The sequence below is a fragment of the Hippoglossus stenolepis genome, chromosome 7 (genome assembly GCF_022539355.2).
Source record: "Hippoglossus stenolepis isolate QCI-W04-F060 chromosome 7, HSTE1.2, whole genome shotgun sequence".
Taxonomy (NCBI): domain Eukaryota; kingdom Metazoa; phylum Chordata; class Actinopteri; order Pleuronectiformes; family Pleuronectidae; genus Hippoglossus; species Hippoglossus stenolepis.
In genome coordinates this window covers 10,261,441-10,274,806 of record NC_061489.1, presented here as the reverse complement: position 1 = coordinate 10,274,806, position 13,366 = coordinate 10,261,441, and positions in this window count along the sequence as shown.

Here is a 13,366-nt window from a genome sequence, read left to right as displayed (position 1 = left end):
CCTAAGGTCAGTTTCATGGTCTCCAAACAAACATCTTTGATAGTGATTTAGAGAGGGTAAACTGATGCAGATCTATGGACATTACGCACAGACTCATTGACGGTGTGAAAGGATGTGGTGGTTTGCACTCCCGCAGGCCTCTGGAGCTCGTGAACCAGCTGTCTATGTGGCGACAGCCTCAGCTTCACACAGAAATGAGTGGCATTCACCAGGAAGCACAAACCACGGCACCGTGCCAACCATGCCAGGCACGCCTGGGCCTCTTGCAGCATGTGCCCTGGGTTAGATGACTTTAGTGCCTTGTCTGAGGAAGGATAACAGAGTTTTCCATCTTTATCTTTTCGTCTCATTCACGAATTTGTCTGTTTGGGTCGGATCTGAACGAGACATTCTTTGACGAAGACAGACCGATTTACCTGATTCTTTTTCCAGGCAACACTCTTCTCCTCTCCGCCTCCCTCTTGTGAAATGTATCACTGGGGGGGTAATGAGATGGCAAGACGATTAGTGTACTCAAGAGTTGTTTTCACTGGAACTGCAATCAAGCATCTGGAACTCTCTGACATCCATAATCAGGCTTTTAGCTTAAGCTTTACTATTTTCTATTAAGGCAGTTTATGCATTCATTGTTCATTGTTTAGATGTGGATTGCAATGGGAGTGTTGGATGCAAAGCCTTTTTATTCACTGTAGCAGAACTTCTTATCTAATGGATTTGCAAAGAGAAGGCTCTGAGTGGGTTTAACTTGAGTTTTATTTATAAGAAGAAACCACTGGGACAGTTTTGCAGCTCTAACCAATAGGATGTAAAGAACAGCTTGTGATTTGACAGCTGGTTTGCAATTGCAGAGTAATTGTAGTTTAAGAAAACATGACTTGTGTCAATGAAATAATGGCAGCCCATTGACAAACATGCCTTTAGTAGCTGGTGAAAGACCAATTGTTTAAAAACACTTTTCCAACATTTGTCTTAGTAATTAACTAGACTCTCTCTTTGGGACAGGGACGTGCCATTTGTACGAAGCTTAGTCAAAATATCACATTACAGATTCTTCCATAAGGACTGTTTGTACAATCACAGAGTGTCCAGCAGAGCTGTAGACTTGATTAATGGTGGTCACAGCTTAATGACTGTGGTTTTTAATTTCTGCTAACACTGGCACCACTGATTCTCTAACACCACTGTAGTAAAACCGTGTGGTTACAGGTGGGAAGGACGATCACCATTACAAGGACAGACCTAAGAGCAATTGTTTATCTTTTCTGGAAATGCACTTCTTGTTCTTGATGAGAGTTTTAGCAGCAGCTAGTTATCTTAGCTTAGCATAAAGACTGGAAACTCAGGCATGACTAGCCTGGCTCTGTCTGACTACCAGCACCTCTAAAGGCTTATTTATACTCGAAGTTAGACACGTGTATGTAAAACAGACGGAGCCTTCTGTTCATACTCTGCATTTATTTTGTCCGTATTTGATCACGTCTTCTGAAAACTCACGGATATAGACGAAAGGAGGAGCAGTACCACCTGAAATCATGGGAGGCAGTGTGGCCACAAGTTCAAGTAAGAAAACTATGGGACACAAGGAAGAAATTTCAACAATCGTAGAACTTTTTGAGGAGTGACTTTGTGAGTTGGTGAGAAACTACAGGCATCTATGGCCTCACAGATCATCACCTTTATTTCTTTCAAGAGGTACATTATCACAACTTCCTTCACTGTCACCATGTTTGCTGTTATCTTACGCTCTTGACTCTGCACTGCCCACTAGTGGATGCAGTGCTCAACAAATATTGCCAATGTAAAAAGACGCATGGACAACCTGATGTTTCTCTTTTTGTATGTAAAGGCAGCATAAATGAGCCTTAATGCTCAATGATTATTAAATTATATCCAGTTAGATTAATTCATATGAAAATATAAATTTAAAAACAATAGGCTCTGGGAACATTTTGAGCAGAACTAGTTCTTGACTTGCCGCAGTGTACTCACTTGTGGTTAAGTAGTTGTATGTTTTGTGTGGATTAATGACATTCAAAGTTTCAGTGTGAAGGCGGATCTATCAGCAGAAATGGAATACGACATGATATCTTCATTAGTGTATAATTACCTGGAAATACTAATTGCTGTGTGTTTGTTACATTAGATTGAGCCCTTTATATTCGCATAGGTCGCTGGCCCTCTTTCATGGAGTCCGCCATGTTGCACCACAGCATTTTTATGTTAACTGTAAAGGCCACGATAAGTTCTCCAACAATGTTTGAAAGAGGCAGGTAAGGCAAGGGGTCCTCAGTTAGATGCAATTTGCAAACTCACCGCTAGATGCCACTAGAGTAAGGATGGCGAGAAACTATGAAGAAAGAAATGGCAAGCCAAACTCTAGGTGCCACAAAATCCTACACACTGAACCTTTAGGGGTTCAGTGTGTAGGATTTTGTTACATCAGGTGGTGGAGTTGCATGTTGCAGCTGAATACCCCTCACCTCACCTCCCCTTCCTAACATGAAAGAACCTGTGGCAGCCTTCAGTTGTCATTCAAACTCAAAAGGTGTTTAGTTTGTCCAGTTTGGGCTACTGTAAAAAACATGGCTGCCTCCTTAGAGAGGACCCGCTCATGATGTAAATGTAACTAATTTAATATAAAAGGCCCATTATAAGGTTAAGAAAACAGCACAAGGATTATTTTGCATAAAATTTCTGCCTCTAGATCCCTTTCACCTAAATCTTACACACTAAATCTTTAAAGGGTTCTACCTTAATGCTAAGCAAAGCTAATTGGCTGCCAGCTGTAGATTCATTTTTAAGATACCGGCATGAGAGTCAGGTCTTTTTAGCAAACTCTTAACAAAGAAGTGACTTCCACAAATGTTGTATTAACTGCCAAGTCCAGTCTTTTTAACAAAACGTTCATGTGAACTATGCAATTGAGGTGAGTGTGCACTGTTTGTGTGGTTGGTGGTTAGTATACAAAGAATTTGGAAAAATAGTTGGAAAAATATGTCTGGAATGATTTATTATTTGAAGGGTTTTCTGAGCCGTGGTTTCAGTTTTGCATTGCATTGTGGGACTGTCTATCCACACGGAGTGTAACGACTTCATTTATCCAGTTATGTTTGCAGTGTGAATGCACCACATGGTCACACAGAAAAACAGTATAGAAAAACGTCCCAGCCGCGTCTCATATATCACATGGAGACTGATATCATGAACGACCCCACCACAAATTTAGTTTTCATGTCATTATCGCTGCCATTCAAATTGAAAAGCTCTTTCTCTTTTCAAATACCAGACATCTTACAGAATGACATGCCAGTGAGCCAACTTAGAGACACAAGTCTGGCGTGAGAATATGCTGATTCAGCTCTAAGACTTTACTGTTTTTTGAAAAAGAGCAGACTCTGTCACTGACGGGGGATGAATGCAGGAGAGATGCATGACGGGAGACACTGGCTTGTCTTGCGATTTAGCTCCCAGTTGGAACGTCTCACAGCGACACTGATCCACTTATACAAGTCATTTATGTAGCACTGGCTGAGGGCAACAATAATGATGACTTGCAGCGTGCCAACCACATGGTGGACACCACCTCACCAGCAGCCTCCTCAGACTGTCTGAGCAAAGATACACCTTGCTGTTTGAGGGGTTGGCAAGAGAAGAGCGTGTCAGAAAATAGAGGGAAAAGTACCCAGTCGTTTTCATCCCCTAATCCTTGCATGGATATTGTCCATATGGCATAGAGGAAGAGATGTGTTCAGACATGTGAAGTGTTAAAATGTGTTACAGGTGATACAGTTTAAAAACTTGTTAGTCAATTCGGTTTGTGTTGTTTTACTTTTTCTCAGTTCTCCCCATCCAAATCTCTTCTTCCCCCTCCTCCACTTCCTCCTCCTCCATCGCTTCTCTGTCTCCCACTTGAAGCTGCTTCTCCTCTCTGTTGACAGCTTTGCTCAGCTGAAAAAAAAGAAGCAGAATTACTGAGTAAAAGGGAAAAAGAGAGCAAATAACAGCTCTTAGAATGTTTGGATTTTGAAACCAGAACATTAGTACAAACCATAATAGCTGGCCCGGAGAGCCCAGCGCCTCTCCAGAACTTCACTCTCACAGGCAATGATGTAACCCCAGCCATTTCACATGAAGCATTCGCTTGTTGCACTCCTTAAAGTCTATTTATACCTTCTTGGTCCACTCAAAATAAAGCGGCCTATGTTCGACTGATGCCCTTTAAATAGCTTGAGATAGTTTGTTCAAGCTGAGGGAATTCAAACACAACTTCACGTTTGGTGCTTAGAATAATTAAGGAAAAGTTTGAATTGCTTAATGCCTGCAGAGTAGAGAGAGACGTGAGCTTTCTCACAGAAACGTGGTAAAAAGAAGAACGTTTTTTATGTCAGTAAATGTTGCCTGTTTGTGATGATGTCCTGTTCTCAGATATCCATAAATGACTAAATGAATGGACATAAAACTCAAGTGACTCATTCAACTGGCAGGTACAACCTGCTGCGCTGTCCAGGATAGATACTTTTACTACTACAAAGCAGAGAGTGTGTGTGTGTGTGTAGATGTGGGTGGTGGTGGAGGGGGGGGGACACACGTGTGTTTGTGGTGCCAACCAGGCCTCAGTGTATACTACGCAGCAGAATAAACAAGTCTGTCTGTGTTCGCAGTCTGTAATTAAAGCCGTATAAAAGTGCACACGCATGCAGTAACAGCACACGTCATGGCCCTGAATGGCTCCGTTTCCCTCAGCCCTCAGCATGGGCTTGACAACAGCTGACCTAAGCCACCTATGGCTAGCTTCTCTGCACAGACGCATATGAAACATAAAAACGTAGCATTAAAAAAGAGCTGCACAGGCGTAGGCGTTGTCTCGCTTCGATGGAGCTGCAGCGTACAGTAAATGCCGCGTAATAACATGTGGTCGTTCACACAACCGCCCTTCGCCAGCCTTGCTCCGTCAGACCTGGATGCACGGAGCAGCTCCCTGCGCCGGCCATCACAGGGAGCCTCGGTTGCGTTGACTTGTTTCGAAGGGTAATCTCACCTCCCAACGGCTCCACCGCCACCACCACCACCACCTCAGCCATAAAAATAACCAAGACATGAGAAACAGCCGCATCATGCTGAATCCTGCCAGAGCTTTTTGCTCGAACCAAAACACACTCCAGCGGCTCATAATTAAGCATGAGGTGAGCTCACGGGGAGTCAGCGTGAAGACCTCACAGCTAACAGAGGGCAGTTACCTGTGGGTGACCCGAAAAGGTATTCAGGGGCCAGTTCCTCACTGTTTAGCTGATATTTGATTAAACTCAGATAAGGCTTTAAGGGCCAATCATTGCATTTCAGTTGAGGGAGGTTATTCTGTGCTCGGTCAGCCTGCTATACACCCCGATCTATATGCTCTACAGAATGTGAAATATAAACTGTTCACGCTGTGAGCTGTATATACTATATGTTACCACGCGTGAAAGAATTCAAATGCTAACATAGTGGGGCCTGTGTGTGTCGAATAGTGGGGTGCAGGCACATGAGTGTGTGTGTTTGTGTGCATGTGTGTACATGTGTCTGTGTGTACATGCACGTGAGCTTGAGAGGCCCTCCATTATAGTTTCTGACCAGATTTTGCCCTCTGCTGGTGCAATTTAGGCAGCACTGGTTTTTGCATCACCTCCTCGACAAGTGAAAAGCGTCACAGAGAGAAGGCAGATGACAAACGAGTCATAGGGGGTTTCGCTGCTAAAATGAAGAGATGCACAACAAATTGAAACCTTAATTTGAGCTCATATTTGCAGATTTCACAGAAACATTTAGCAGAAAGTGCAGGTGAGTAGCTCAGATGGTGTGCTGCAGCCATAGGGCAGAGCCAAAGTGAATGAATGGCTGTGTGTGCCCATGCATATATGTACGTCTGTTCGTGTGTGTCAGTCACCAAACAGATCCCCTTGGAGCCGTGATGGTCCAGAGGTCCCACGCATTTCCCATGCTCACTCACACCAAGCAGCGAGCTCCACCACACTCCTCTCTCCTCTCCCTCTCATTTTCACCCTGCCATGTCCTCTCCTCCTCTCGCCCTCTCGCTCTCGTCGTCACCGCTGCCATTATCATCCCACTTTGTTTTCAACTGATTTTCAGCCTGACCTCATCTCTGGAGGAGGATAATTACTAAATGAGGACACTCTGTTTTAACAGTGATTTCGAGGTCAACAGCTCACTCACGTTCGCTGGTCTTTTTTGTTCTCAGCTGTGAAACTTGCCAATGCCCCCCCACCCCTCCAATCATCACCCCCTTTCCTGACCCCCGTGCATACATCAGTCCATAGTGAGATTGCTTTAGGAGTAATCACTGTAATCTCTCACTGTCGGAGGAGTTGGCAGGGCACCCCTCCGCGCATTGCGTCTTGGAACATTGTGTCCGCGCAGTGCTAGATGTTAAAGAGTGGTGATTGCGGAGAATGTGGCATGGTTTTGCAGAATGCCAGCCTATTAAGTTCAGCCATGCCAAAGCTATATTTGTGTTCCAAATGCTGTGCTGCATCACAAAGTGGAACGTACTGTACATTTCCTAAATGTGAAAACACAAGAAAACACTTTGACTTTCACAGAGAAAGAGTTTATTTAAAAAACAGGCTATATTTGCCCTCATAATCTTGTGCGTTTTTATTTTGTGTGTGTGCACTATCTGAGTGGCTACTAAGTGGCCACATGCAGGTTTCATTAGTGTGACCTGGTTATGGGACGGAGTTGGAGCAGGTGGTCAGTGGTAGATAGGGCAGAGAAACGGGGACCCTGGGCAAGATGAGCATGGGGCCGTCAGGAGCTGCACTGGCATTCCACTCACCTTCAGCATGTAAAACACTATCCCTGTGGAAGCAGCATGAGGCTGGGGGAAGGGGTCGAGCTTTTCCTCCCCGCCTTGCCACGGATCAGCATGGGACTGAGCCTGCCTCAGCTGCGGAGGTAACCTGCGAGAAACATTCAGATCAGTGTCAACTCGATGATGCAAGTGACTGAAACAAGAGCGAAGAAGTCACTGGACAAGTTCTGTGGCCTTACAGAATTTGCCAAATCAGGATGATCCTCACAGCTACCGTCCCATTTAAATTAAATCAGACACATGCCTTAATCCACACCCGTCACTAGACTATTCATTCCCCCGTAGCATCCATCACTGCCCCTTCGTGTCAGTTTTGAAGGAGCAGCATTCAGGGAATGTAACTCATGTTGTACGTGCCTCGAGGTTGCCACAGAAATGAAGCACATAGGTGTAAAGAAATGCCAGTCAGCCTCTCCATGGCTCCTTCAGTGCAGCTTCTGGCAGTGCACTGGCGAGGCCCGGGGCCCAGGAATGCTGTGCCCATCTGTCAACACAGAGCTGCCTTCCCTGGCAGATGCCACAGAGAGGATTTTTGTAACCTGGCCCTGGGTGGATTTCATAACCTGGCCTGGCAGTATAGCACAGGGCCTGAGGGCTGCAGGAAGATTATGTGCTCGGATAAGATGGAGCTGCATACCTGTGTGTGTGTGTGTGTGTGTGTGTGTGTGTGTGTGTGTGTGTGTGTGTGTGTGTGTGTGTGTGTGTGTGTGTGTGTGTACAGTGCATGTGTGTGTGTACATGTGCATGTGTGTGTGTATATGTGCATGTGTGTGCTCTGAACAAAAGTGGGTTGATTAAGACACCAAAACGTCCTGTGGAATTTAATAAAATGTCACCTTACAAATATCTAACATGTACCTGTGCTGCACTCCTCCACCTTCACTCTCCGCTCATCTCTCTGTCCTGCCCCCTCCTCCTCCTTCACCTCCTCCTCCCTCTCGAGTATCTCTTCCCACCGCTAGCACTCCACTCCTGTAGCTCTGATATTTATAATGAATGGTGTTCTCTATGTGGGGCCTGAATTTGTGTGGTGGAGCCAAGGGAACACCACCTGAGTGATGATTCTGTCTGCCCAAGTCTCTGCACTCTCTCACTTACACGCACACACATGCGCGCGCACAGACACACACAGACACACACACGCCTGACCTGCTGGGAACACAGGGTCTTGCTGTATCAGGCCTCTGTGGCAGGGGCAATTAGAAAGGTCCAGACAGAGTACAAGCTCTCTTCTCATACCGTCCCCATTAGAGAGGGAGAGACAGGCCGTGAGGGAAGACAGGAAGAGGGCACACATTAACATACTGTCTCTCTCTCTCTCTCTCACACACACACACACACACACACACACACACACACACACACACACACACACACACACACACACACACACACACACACACACACACACACACACACACACACACAGAGATAAACACACAGAGCCCATGACTTCAGAGGACTTTACATTTACTTTTTTTCACATTGAGTTTTTTACTTAACCTAAACCTAACCCTTACCCTACCTTTAAACCAAATCTAAACTTAACCTTACCTTGACCTAGACCTAACCCTTACCCTAACTTTAACCTAAACCTTACCGTTACCCTACCTTTTAAACTAAACCTAAAGTTAACCTAACCTTGACCTACACCTAACCCTTAACCTACCTTTAAACTAAACCCAAACTTAACCTAACCTACTTACTTAAACCTTAACGTAAACTTAAACTTAACCTTAACCTTACTCTTAACCTAACCTTAACCTAAATTTAACCTAAACCTGACTCAATGGTTTACATTATGGGGACTTGATGTTTGTCCCCATAAGAAAGACAAGTCCCCATAATGTGACTATGGAAACATATATAGGTCCCCACAACATGAGTAATACCTGGACCACACACACGCAGTGTACAGTATGCAGCATTGTGTATGTCTCAGTGACTTGGGGGCTCAGGTCAGCGCAGAGAGAAGCACTTACAGAGCAGCGTCATAATCAGACTATCAGCTATGTTTTCACCTGCTCAACGGGTTTGGGTGTCCGAGACATGTGTCAAGCCATCATGCTGATGTCCTCAAATCCATTGTCCAGCTAATGGCCTGGAGTTGGATGCAGCAGTGTCCGATCTGCCCAGCCAGGGTCTCGATGCCAAGATGACGACACAATGATTGATGCTCTAAATGCTGCACAACTCACCACACAATGACAGTTACTGAAAATGGATTTGGAGTAACTGAATTACGAGTTTGTGTGTTGTCTGTGTGTGTGTGTACCAACAGAGTTTGTGCACACAAGCCACTCATAATGATGCCAAGGGTGTGGTGGGCTCCCTGGCAATATGCATATGTGTACATCACAGCTGACAGTGTGTGTGAGTGTGTGTGTGTGTGTGTGTGTGTGTGTGTGTGTGTGTGTGTGTGTGTGTGTGTGTGTGTGTGTGTGTGTGTGTGTGTGTGTGTGTGTGTGTGTGTGTCTGTCTGTCTGTGTCTGTGTGTCTGTCTGTGTGTGTGTGTGTCTGTCTGTCTGTCTGTCTGTCTGTCTGTGTGTCTGTGTGTTGTCTGTCTGTCTGTGTGTCTGTGTGTCTGTCTGTCTGTCTGCCTGCCTGCCTGCCTGTGTGTGTCTGGTTGCGTGTGTGAGGTCCAGGTATTAATCATGTTGTGGGGACCTATATCTATTTACATTATAGGGACTTGTCTCTTAAGTTAGGTATAGTTAAGGTGAGCTTTAAGTTAAGGTTAGCTTTAGGACAAGTTTTGGTTAAATTTAGGTTTAGGTTTAGGTTATGTTAGGATTAGGTTTAGGTTGGGTTGAGGTTTAGCTTTAGGTTGGGTTTAGATTTAGGTTTGGTTAAGTTTAGGGTTAAGTTAAGGTTAGAGTAAAGTTCAAGGTTAGACGAGTAGTAACTATGGATATGGTTAAAGTAAGTACAGGAAACCAATATAAGACAATGCAATGTCCTTTGAAGTGATGGAGACACAGCTGTATGTGTGTGTCTCTGTGTGAGGGAGAGAAGGAGGGAGAGAGAGAACCTGATGGGTGGCAGAGGGCTCATCCTTGAGCGGAGACGTGCAGAGACCAATGCTCTTTCCACGTCACCTTTGTCTCCACATGAATTATCCATCGGGCCAACTGTGGTAATCAAGCTGCTCCGGCTTCGCCTTATTACAATGTTGGTCATTTAGCCTATTAGCAATGCTCTTACCTCATTTCTTGGTCAACTCCAATTGCATGGAAAACAGAGCAGTCAGCATGTTAAATGGGCTCGGGGAATGGCTGGCTGAATTAAGGGCCATAAAGCGACGGCAGCTGATACAGCACAAGCAGGCTCGCGGAGAGACGCTGCAAACCTCAGGGCACATAGTCGGTGCTCGGTCACTGAAGCACTCTGGTATGATGAGCTCATGATCATGAAAACCAGTATTTAAAGAGGGGACAAAGGAGGACGCAGAGTAAGACTACATATTTACAAATAGGCTGAGCATTAGGGAAATTATATATCTCCCAGTGCAGCAGTCAAGTATAATTTAGAGCTGAAGAGTTTAAATGAACAGATCAGATAAACACACTTTGAGTCGTTTGTAGATGAGTAGGTTGGTCTCATGTGTTCATGGTGTTCAAGACAACAAGGGTTGGCAGAGAAACAGCAGGAACAATAAAAGTACATCTACAACATAAATATGATTTCATGGTGTGACAAAAATATTCAATTATGCTTTATACTTGTACTTTTATCCAAACACACATGATTACTTTGGAGGGACAGTTAGTAAAGTATTGTATGACGCTGCCCCCCTGTGGCCGATTTGTATGCAAACACAAGAAAAGCCATATACAGTAGATGCAGATAGAGTAGGTCACAGCACAATAGTGTTGTGTTGCAAGATAAGTGAAGAGTGTAACTATACAAGGCAGCAGAGGAGAAGACGACTGGAGAAGACCCACAACACTTTCAGCAGGGCTCAAGAAATATTTTTCGGGGGGGGGGTAAAATTTGTCGCTACACCCCAACTGTACAACATACAGAAGTGTACAACAATCAGAACTGTACAATACAATGGTAGAAAATACATCACTGTGTTGTGTTGTACAGTTCTGACTGTTGAAGACTTCTGTCTGTTTTCCAGTTCTGACTGTTGTACAGTTGTGTTGTACAGTTGTGTTGTACAGTTGTGTTGTGCAGTTGTGTTGTGCAGTTGTGTTGTACAGTTGTGTTGTTTTGAACATTTGAACAATGAACATCAGTAAAATGAAACAGCAACCTGATAAGACAGGAGCCTTGTGCATGCTGTGCAACCTACTCTAACTAGTTTTTGTCCAAACAAATGGTCTCAAAAGACACGAGACTGGTTCAGGCAATTGAAAAGGGCATTCCACAGATTTTTCAGATAAAGTTTAGTTACTTATCATGGCTCTTACATCCAGGGGCCCCAGACAAAAGGGACCTAGGGGGACCTACACTGAACCAAACCAAATACAATCAGCCATTCTCGGCTCAAGTCAATGCCCTGCACTAGAGCTCCCTCAGAGAGGTCTGCTGGCAAAAGACAATATCTAATGAGGACCTGTACAAGAAGACAGGCTGTAAGAAGTTGTCCTATAGAGATCAAAATGAGAAGGCTCATGTGGGTCGGTAATGTCTTAAGGATGTCCAGTGATAGGAGAGAAAGAGAGGGGCAGGCCAAAGACAACCTGGTGGAGAACGGTGATGGCTGAACAAGAGGAGATGGGTCTTTCATGGGGAAACACATCATCATCATCTTCATCTTACAAGGCACAAGACCATGACTGAGGTGCGGGAGAAGCTTATTGCAGCTTTTTCTCATCCTTGCCTACACTGCTGCAACGCCTCATAGTACATCACATGTAAGCTGTAAACCAGTGTAGTTGTAATGTAATATCTGCGTATTAACCCATGATGTCAACAGTATGTAGAGATTTCAGTTTGTTTGGTATTTTATGCTTCTGTTATTTTACAGTATCAAACAGGAAGGATTCCAGAGCTGACTCTAAGCGCCTGCTAAGAACCCCTGTGGTCACTAGAGGGCGACCAACAGCACTTAAACTGTCCCACAAGATAAATTATATATATAATATTTAATAAATTATGTTTTTGTTAAGTTTAATCAACACATATAAATATAAAATACATAAATGAAATGTAAAAACATGTGTGGGAAACCAGTAATGGCTTATATGAAACCACACCAACATTTAACAAAAAGATAAAATACAAAATAAACAAAATTCTCAATACAGGTTATATATTAGTATAAAAGAGAAAATTGGAAATATATTACTAAAAGATAAAAGGGGAGGGAAGAATATATGCCATAAATAACAGAGTCGGGCTGATTTTCACTGCCAATCAAATTTCTAAACAGCAAACATTTCTAATTCTTTTTTTCAACATGAACATAGTGGAATCCAATAAGTGTAAATTTGCACGTAAGTTAACTAACACAATAATGTATCTATTCCCACTGCCTCGGTCAGAACAACATAGCTGCAAAACTGGGTGTGTTTAGATTTATAACAGTCAAATGTATTGGCAGCTCAAAGGTGGTGGGGGCCTTTAAATACAATTGGTCTTAGGACCCTAAAAAGACTTGGGTCAAAGTTTTTATTATATCACAGACACAAATAATTCATGTGATACTGTGTTGTGTGCTCTCTCAGCTGGGCTAAAAGGCTGACGTGTTAACTGTTAAGAACTTTTTACGAAACTGGTGGCGTCTGCAGTGTTCGACTTCATTGTCTGCTGGCTCTGAGAGGGACAGGGAAAGAGGGCCAGCTCGGTCTGAGACTCCTCTCTGGACCTCACTGAGGTCGTGGGTCTGAGGAGGATGTTAGTGAAGCTGAAGCTATGGGCAACACAACATAACATATACACTGCTCAAAAAAATGAAGGGAACACTTAATCATCACAGTTTAACACCAGATCAGTTAAACTGCCGGGATATCAATGTGTCCATTTAGGAACCACAAGTGATTGTGAATCAATTTCATCTGCTTTGGTGCAAATGAAGCTGACAACAGGTGGAACAGAGAGGCAGAAGCAAGACAACCCCCCAAAAAGAGAGTGGTTTTACATGTGTTGGCCACAGACAGTTGCTCTCTCTCCTTATCCTTCCGGACTGATTCTTCTCTAGTTGTGTGTTCTGCTAGTGTCCTTGTCACTGCTGGTAGCATGAGGCAGTACCTGCAGCCCAATCAGGTTGCACAGGTAGTCCAGCTCCTTCAGGATGGCACATCCATACGTGCGGTCACAAGAAGCTTTGCTGTGTCTCCCAGCACAATCTCAAGAGCATGGAGGAGATACGAGGAGACCAGCCGTTACACGAGGAGAACTGGACAGCGCCGTAGAAGGGCATCAAACCAGCAGCAGGACCGGAATCTGCTCCTTTGTGCGATGAAAAACAGGTGGAGCAGTGCCAGAGCCCTACAAAATGACCTCCAGCAGACTACTGGCATGCAGGTTTCTGACCAAACTGACAGA